Source organism: Fulvia fulva, chromosome 6 (assembly GCF_020509005.1).
Source record: "Fulvia fulva chromosome 6, complete sequence".
Classification (NCBI taxonomy): domain Eukaryota; kingdom Fungi; phylum Ascomycota; class Dothideomycetes; order Mycosphaerellales; family Mycosphaerellaceae; genus Fulvia; species Fulvia fulva.
Window position 1 is genome coordinate 324,383 of NC_063017.1, and position 9,219 is coordinate 333,601.

A 9,219-nucleotide genomic window follows, 5' to 3' on the forward strand; every position below is an offset into this window, starting at 1 on the left:
GGAGAAGTCGATGTTGTGCATAGAGAAAAATGTTGGTGTTCTTCGGTGGACGGCTTCGATGGGAAGGGCAAGCAACCTGGGACGGGAACATATCCGCTCCGGCGGGGGCGGTTACAGGCAGAGGTCTATATCAATGTGTCACGGGCAGCCCGCGACCCCCCACTGTAGCTGCGACGGCCCGGCTGAACCGCGGACCTTCCGCATCAGGTTAGCGCGGCTTGGCTTTGCTTTATAACTTCGCCGCGCCTCGCGCTCCTCTTTCGTAGCTTCGTAGAACAACAACTATCTCGTTCGGACCCTATGATACGCGCGCCCTTACAGTTTGTTCTACCACCCTACCCAGATCGCGGATCCAGGTAAGGGACGCGCAACAACAGGAACAGACAGAACCGCAGAACTCGAGAACGCGCAGAGTCGCATCAGAACACAGAACACGGTAAGGCGCATAGCGCGCAGATGCCTACAGAACGAGATGCGCCTGCTGAACAACCGGCGACGCGTGAAAGTCAACAGGAAGCCGAACTCGAGTATCGAATGTCGACGGCGTACGTAACCGATAACGAGCTCAAGACCGCGATCAAGGATCTACAGAAAGACCGCACTCCTACACTGCTACAGAGAGCGAAGATTCACCTAACACACTGCAAAGTGGATGGCGACCTGCTATATGTTCGAAATCAATACGACGGCTGGAGCTTATAGGTACCAAATGACCAAGCCTTACAGACCAGGATAATCAAGATAAACTATGACGCTCTAGTAGTAGGCCATCTAGGACGAGCTCGTACCTATAAACTCGTAGCACGTAAATTCTACTGGCCTGGATTAGCGAGATCCGTACGTAGATACACCGCGAATTGCCGCACCTACCGTACAACAAAATCTCTACACTCCTAGCCACTAGGATTATTATAGCCACTTCCTATTCCAGATCGGCCTTGGAAACATATTGCAGTCGACTTCGTTATCGGACTCCTAGACAGCACTCTTGACGGCATAGTCTATAACAACATTATGACCGTTACTAATAGGCTTACTAAGGAAGTCGAGCTAATCCCTATTAGCGTAATGATAGCACAGAATGCGGCAAGGCTTTTCCTCAAACATGTGTTCTGTCGGCGCGGGTTTCCTAACACTATTATATCAGACCGTAGTAAGTAGTTAGTTGCTACCTTCTAGAAGAAACACTATAAGATGCTCCGTACAAATCGTAAGCTAAGTTCTTCGTATTACCTAGAAACTAATAGACAGTCAGAACGTACTAACTAGGCGATAGAACAGTATCTTCGTATGTTTACTAATAAGGTATAGGATAACTAGGTAGAATGGCTATGCCTTACTTAGTTCGCGATTAATAATCACCTGTCCGAGACTACTAGTATGTCGCCGTTCTACGCCACCTTAGGCTATAACCCTAAGTTTATAGAGCGAGTTGACCTGAACGCTAGAAAGGAGGGAGGACTAACTACTCTCTAGCGACTAGATACGCGATCAGCAGAAATCTTTATACGTCGAATTTACGAGCTTTATAAGCACCTTTAAGAGAATATACGAATGTTATAAGCTCTCTAAGTAGAAGTAGTAAACCGCTACCGAAGCATTCCTCTAGACTATAAGGTAGGTAATTAGGTATATCTTAGCACTAAGAACATCCGTACGACTCGACTATCTAAGAAGCTAGATAGGAAATATACCGGCCCTTACTAGATCACGGAAGTCATGCCGGCTAGACTCTCTTATCGACTGAAACTATTAGACGCTCTAGTAGGACTTGATAACTACTTCTATACCTTACTACTATAACGAGCCGACCACCCCGATTTCCTACTACTTGAAGGGTAGCATCTAGCGCCGCTACTACCGATAACTATCGAACCTAATACTACCGAGGCTAATATAGCAGCCGATATAGTAGTAGTACCTACGTATATATACGAGGTAGGAAAGATCCTTAATATATATACCCGTAAGCGGGTAGGTAAGGTAAAGAAGGGGCATAAGCGCAAGGTAGATACATAGTATAAGGTGAAATAGGCTAGATATTAGAACGAGGAGGATAGTGAGACCTAGTAACCTATAGAGGATATACTTGAACACGTAGCCGCCGCTGTTATAGACTTTCACTATAACCGGCCGGAGTTGTCTACGCCTATAGGCTTCGTAGCTCTATCTGACTAGTCCCTACTAGCTACTAAGGTGCTCGGGCTCAATACGATTAGGGTCATTCCGAAAGACACCGTTACGAATAAGTCGCCTCGAGCCTTACCTCTAATAGAATCTGCTCCGTATATATTCGATACTCGAGTAGAGCCTATAGAGCCTACAATAATACCTAACTTTAGTTATAAGGATTATACGCGAGTGCTAGCCAAAGACAGACTTAGGTCTAGGGCAAGCTAGCTAACTAGGCAATATGTTTCTTAAAGGAAGCCGGTCGAGGATAGTCTTAATAGAGCGAATACGATATTATTGGATAACGATAGGGTACTAGAGGATGATTAGGCGTTCGCGCGATTATAGAGCTCGATAGGCAAGTGGCCTTATAAGGTAGATAACGCTTAGAGGACTGAGGCGTGTTTTAGGAGGGGGGGTACTGTTACGGGCAGCCCGCGATCCCCTACTATAGCTACGTCGGCCCGGCTAAACCGCGGACCTTCCGCATCGGGTTAGCGCGGCTTGGCTTTGCTTTATAACTTCGCCGCGCCTTGCGCTCCTCTTTCGTAGCTTCGTAGAACAACAACTATCTCGTTCGGACTCTATAATACGCGCGCCCTTACACAATGCCTTCTAACTAAGATAAGTAGTACCCGGCCTTTCTATCTCGATGCATAAGTAGACAGTCTAAACTATTTAAATATTAGCTAGAATACTAAACTAGAAAACTACTATTTAATCCCGTAAAAGCGTCGGAATAATCTAGAGAAGTCTAAGTCTAACTCGGAGGTCCTCGAAATCGAGAAATACCTCTACCTACGTCGTACGTACGCTATAATACTTACTATTCTACGATATATACGCCGTTCAAATTGCCTTACTATCGCCGTTCTAGCGTACCTCTTTTTACGTTTATACGACCTCTATCGCTTCGGCGTATTATAATCTAAGTGTATATATAGGGAATAGCCTATTATTAAAACTTAAGGCTACGTACGCTAAGAATTAGGTGACTAATTAGTTATCTATAGCCTCTTTAAGAGTAATACTTATCTATTCTAGATAGATATATATAATATATATTATATACGCTTGGATCGCGACAGTACCCCCTAGGCCTAGTAAACCCGCGTAGAACTTTTACTAGCCTCTAACCTATTCGTAGTTATAGCTACTACCGAGACCGCGGTAACTACCGGTACCCTACCTTAGAGTACCGTAGTTCTAAAGAGCTATAACTAATAGGACAAGTTTGACCGTTAGCTAGAGCTCTACGCCGAGTCTCTAAATATCTAGAAGTACCTAGATCCCTATTAAGAGATAGTCGAGCTAAAAGAGCCTATTTATATATTATTTAAGGAAATCTAAGTAGAATATATAGATAGATAGATAGATGATTCATTTACCCGTTGTGGTGCCCTCCGGTTTATGTCTATATATGTTACTACATAAGGTAGGAAACCTGTTCCTAGGTAAAAACCTCCTCTCCTCCTCTAATAGCTTCCTTGCCATGAGTTCTCAGTTTTCCTTCCATTAGGGTGCACTAGTGTCATGGTGGTTAGCCTCTGACTACCTTGTCTACAACCCTGGAGTTGTCCCCCTCTTCCTGCTCTCCTCCTCCTTCTTTCTCTCCTCAATCCATCTCTCTGTTTCCCTAGTAAGAGAGAACTGCTCCAAAAATCCTTGGTGGATGATCTACCTTGTAATTCTCTAGAGGTCTCCCTTATTGCTGATCATGGCTTAGAAGTTTCTGTTCCTTGCCCTTGCCCTCCATTCACCTCTCCCTGTACTCCATTCTTTGCAAACCAGAAGTCTATGTTCGACATTCTGGGACAGGTAGCCGCATAGGCAACTCTTGTCTTCGATACCTAGGACTTTTCTCTAATGCAGGTATGCCCTGACTCCGATGTGTTCAGAGCGGATTTATATTACTATGCTTGCTTCTGACCTAGTCAGGTCTGAGTATAGTAGGTAGTTGTGGCTACCAAACTGTTGGAGTGCCTTTGGGGTTCCTGGCATCTGTAGGGTTCTTGTCTATTCAGTCTTCTAGAGGAGTCCTGCCATCCTTTCAGCTAGAGACTGTTGCTTCTTCCCTTGGCTGGCTGCTGATCCTCTCCCTTGAGCCCTTCTGTCCTGTTCCTGCTGGGCTAGGTGCAGCTGTTCTGTTAGTTCTTTGAACTTCTGTAGGCCCTGCTGCTTCTATAGGGCTGGATTGGGTCTTTCTTGTCTGTGCCTTCTTGTGTACTGGCTCCTGATTTTGTTGACTGCCTTCTGGATTACTAGCTAGGCTGGGTATACAGACGTCTTTCCTGCATACTGGTATCTCAACCCTTGAAGGTAGAGCTTGGCTGGTGGGGAGCCAGACTCCATTTCGACCACCCTTGTTAGAGTTGACTTATATGCTCCAAGCACCTTTTTTAGACAGGAGGCTTGGGCTCTGCTGATGGGATCTGCAATTCTCTTTAGGATCTTGTCTTGGGCTGACCAGATCTAGGCTCTATATAGCATGGCTGGCTTCACAATGGCCTTGTACATAACCTTTGCTTTCGCAAATGTGGCTCCCTATATAGAGGCTGTAAGCCTGTCAATTGATTGCCTGTTGTTGTCTGCTCTTGCCTGTGCTTTCTTGACCTGTGGTCCCCAGCTGAGCTTTGGATCCAGCCATATTCCTAGCACCCTTAATTCACTTGAGGGTTCTGTTGTGTGTCCCTGAATGGTGATTAGGGCTTGCATATTGTGTCTGTTTCTGGCCCTACTGAAGTGGATGAGTTGATACTTCTCTAGGGCAAATCTGGCTCTATGTTTCCTAGCCTATTCCTTACATTCCTTATGTTTCTTCTGCAAGATTCTGCAGTTCTCTTCTGTGCTGTCTGACCAGGCTAGGATGTTTATGTCATCCACAAACCTTAAGGCTGATGTGTTTCTAGAGTTTAGCTTTGCTAGCAGGTCTGCTATAAAGAGGAGAAACAGGATTGGAGACATTGTTGATCCCTGTAGGATTCCTGTCTCTATAGGCATACTGTTAGATTTGTATCTGCCTAGTCTTAGTCTTGTGGTTCTGCCCCTGAGGAAGGACTGGATGAACTGGACTGTCTAGTTAGGGATAGCCTTCTGTTTTAGGATGTGGATCAGCCTCTGGTGTGAGACATTGTTAAAGGCTCCTGATATGTCTAGTGAGAGGAGTGTGGCTGCTTTGTTGTTCCTAAAGTGCCACAGGGTCTTGATCTGCTCTATAATAAGTTCTATAGCTGTTAGTGTTGATCTTTGTTTCCTGCCTCCTATCTGTTCTTTAGGAAGGATTCTATGTTCTTCAGCTAGGTTTGTTAGCCTTTCTGCTATGATCTTTTCTAGGAGTTTGCCTAGTGTGTTAAGCAAGGCAATAGGTCTGTATGCCTTTAGCTTTGTGTAGTCCTCTTTCTATAGTTTTCTCAAGACCACAGTCAGTGACTCCTTAAAGTGTTTAGGGCAGTGTCCTTAGGCTATGCACTGTGAAAAGATGTTTGACAGTGCAGGGGAGATCTAGTCCTTGCATGTCTTGATGAACAAGTTTGGAATCCTATCTGGTCCTGGGGCCTTGTTTCCTGAGAGTCTCTTAATGATGCTCTTGACCTCTCCCTCTCCTACTGTGCAGGATTGCTCTAGTGGTGTTGGATACACACTGCCCTCTAGATCCTGCAGGTCAGCTTCTACCTGTGTGCCAAAGAAATGTTTCCCCAATGCCTGTGCCTTTCCTGGGAGAGTGTGTTGGATTACTCCTTCCTGGTCTTCAATGTTTGGAAACTAGGGCAGCATGTTTCTGTCCTGTGTGGGTTGTCTTGCCCACTTTGCTAGTTTCCACATCTTCTCAGGATTCTGGGTAATGGATCCAACTGTTGACCTCCACTCCAGCATCTTGTCCCTCTTGATCTGGGCCTTCTTGTCTCTGGTTGCCTGGTTGTATCTGTCCCATGCTTCCTGGGAGTGGCTCTGGGTAAGGGCTCTCCTGGCCTGCCTGGCTGCCTTGACCTTCTCTGAGCATTCCTTTGTCCAGAATGGCTTCTGGTACAGTGACTGTTTCTTTTCTCTGGTGTGGGCTGCTACAGTTTCCTGCATTGTTCTAACCAGTTCTGCCACTGCTTGGTCTATGTCTAAGGCTGATTCCAGTCTCCTGGTCTCTAGTCCAGCTAGCTTCTGTTCCAGGTCTTGTCTGATCTGTTCCTAGTTGGCTGCCTTCCAGGCCAGCTGAGGTTCTAGGTCTCCTTCCTGCTGTGTCTGTGTTTCAAACTCCACCTGAATTGGGAGGTGATCTGATGAGGACTCTAAGTCCTAGTTAACCCAGCATCTAGTGACCTTCTGCTGCAGGTCATGTGATGCAAAGCACAGGTCAATGGTGCTTGAGCTTGCTCTCTGTGACCAGGTAATTAGGCCCTTTGGGGTAACTAGGTGCATGTTGTTGCTTTGGGTAGTAGAGAGGAGTCTGTTAGCTAGGAAGTGATAGGCAGGTGCAAAGTCTGATCCCTATGTAGGATGGTGCAAGTTGAAGTCTCCTAGCACGATGTGTTGGGAGTCACTCTACAAGATGTCTGGCAGCTGTTGTAGTGTGCCTAGCTGGGTGCTGCTTCTGGAGCTGGGGGGTGGGTTGTATACACTGTGGATGTGGATGCTGCCTTGGTTGGTGTTGAGTCTGACTGAGGTGATGTCTCTCCCTTCCTGTTGGATTTGTTCCTAGCTGTCTGTTGCCATCTCTTTGCTGATGTACATGCATGTTCTAGGGGTGCCTTGTTTGGCTAGGAGTGTGTGATACCTTAGGTCGTTAGCAGTAGATGGTCTGTTGAATTTGCTGTTGATCTAAGGTTCCTAGACTGTAATGACTAGGTGTTTCTTTGGGTCCAGTGCTTAGAGAAAGCTTCTCTAGACCTTGTGCTAGCTTTTGTTGACATTGTACTGGATAGTAGTAAGATTAGGTGTCTCAATCATGACTCATCCATACTAGTCTCCTGCTAGTCTTCTCGTGCTTCCTGCTGCTGGCTGCTATTTGGGATTGTGGTAAGGTTGAGCCTGCTTTGTGACGGGTCTCTTCCTGCAACCACAATTGATTTTGGTCTACCTATGGCAGGGTGGCCTTGGGCCTGTGTGGTCTCTTCTGTTCTGCCTCTTTTTAGAGGGTTGTAGACAGTCCTTAGGGGTTCTTGGGCGATTGTCCCTGTCTGGAATCTGATAGGGGTGTTGATCCTGGCTTCTCTTGCCCTCCTCTTTGCCTCAATCCTAGCTGTGCAGTCTTGGGACTAGGAAGGGTGTTTCTTTCCACAGTATGCACATCTGGCTTCACTCTTTAGGGCTGTGCAATTCTGTACTTTGTGGCTACTAGCACAGTAGGAACAAGTGTCCTTTTGGCTTAGGCATCTAGTAGAGATATGACTATACTGTTAGCACTTGAAACATTGCAGTAGTCTGTAGGTGCTTCTATAGATTTCTGTGTCCATTCTTTTAAATTCCTAGAAGATGCCCTTGTTAAGCACGGTGTTTGCCTGTTCTACAGTGCCTATCTAGAGTACTAGAGAAGACTGTCTCTTTGTGTCCTTTGTCTTTCTGTTGACCTATGCTGCTTTTGTGATCTGTAGCCCTAGGCATACAGCCTGGTTCTAGTCCTGTAGCCTCTGAAGGTCTCCTTTAATGTCAAACTTTGTGGTCATCGCATAGGCAATAACCATATTATGTTGGTGTAAGACCTTAGCCGTCTTGCCTAGTTTGACTGTCCACTCCTTCTATGTCTCTAGCCTCTTCCTGTCTTACTCCTGTACTGTGAACAGCTTAAGGACACCTCCCTTCTCTTTCCTAGCTCTAATAATGCCTTGTATCCCAATCTTCTGTATGATCTCCTTGCCTAACAGGCCCTTAATCTCTTTCTACTCTTGCTGGTCGGAAATGTAGACCTTGATAGCTGTTTTCTAGGGGGGAGGGTTTTGGGATGTAACTGCTACCTAGGTTCGTTGGCTTAGTTTCTGGCCTTCCTATGTCCTCTTCTTTGCTGCTACTGCTACTGTCCTATTAATGATCTGTCCTGTTTGGCTCCTTAGTGCCTTTAGCCCTCTAAGGAGCTCCAAAATCATCCCCTTAAGTGCTCTTTCTAGGTGCTCGCCATCTCCTACTATTGCCATTGTTTCTGCCTTCCTACAGACCTCCTTCCACTCGTTACTCTCCTACTCCTAGTCGTTTCCTACGATCGCTATCATCGTGTCTTCAACGTCTGATGCCGTTCCCTTAGCGGGGTTATATAGGGGTACTACTGAGATATATATAGTTAGGAGGCGACCTTAGTAGGAAGGTAGGATTTACGAAGAATCTCTCTATAAACGATAGATTATCCCTACTAGCTATATAGGGACCTAATAAGAGCCGAAGCAAGTATAGCGATCCAAATTAGGTCCGAATCTATTAGATTAAGGGCCTCCCTATTTAGGAGACGCGTACTAGATATCTAAAGCCTAGCCTACTAGTATAGCTACCTATCGTAAAACCTAGAACATATACTACTACGATGCCCGTAGTAGGCGAGTAGTAGGGAAAATTAGAGGTACTTCGCGGAGAGAAGAGACTATAAGTTAATTATTAGGGATAAAGGTAATATTCGCCAAATCTCTCGGTAGATATTATAGTAGGGATACCTCTAGTAGTTTAGCCTAGCTAGTAAGACAGAGGAGTAGATAGATAAGAGGCGGAAGTTAGAGGGGTTATAGATAGGGTAGCTATTAGGACAGGCCTATAACACTAGCGTTATTAGGGCGAGAGCCTAGCCTATAAGATATAAGAATAAAAGCGAGAATGTAGGTACGAAGTATAGATACAAAGGGTATAGTATAATTGCTACATAAAACGAAAGACGAAGAAAGTAAGAGAGGCCTAGGGAAGGCCGGATACTTATACGCGACCCTCGCGAGTACGTGTCCCCGTATTAATAGGGCTAGACCCTCGCGAGTACGTGTCCCCGTATTAATAGGGCTAACCTATACAAAGCCGCGCTTAGTAGCTTTACTTAAAACCTTATTCTAACCTACCCTACGTTCCGAGTCTTCTACGTACTTCTTC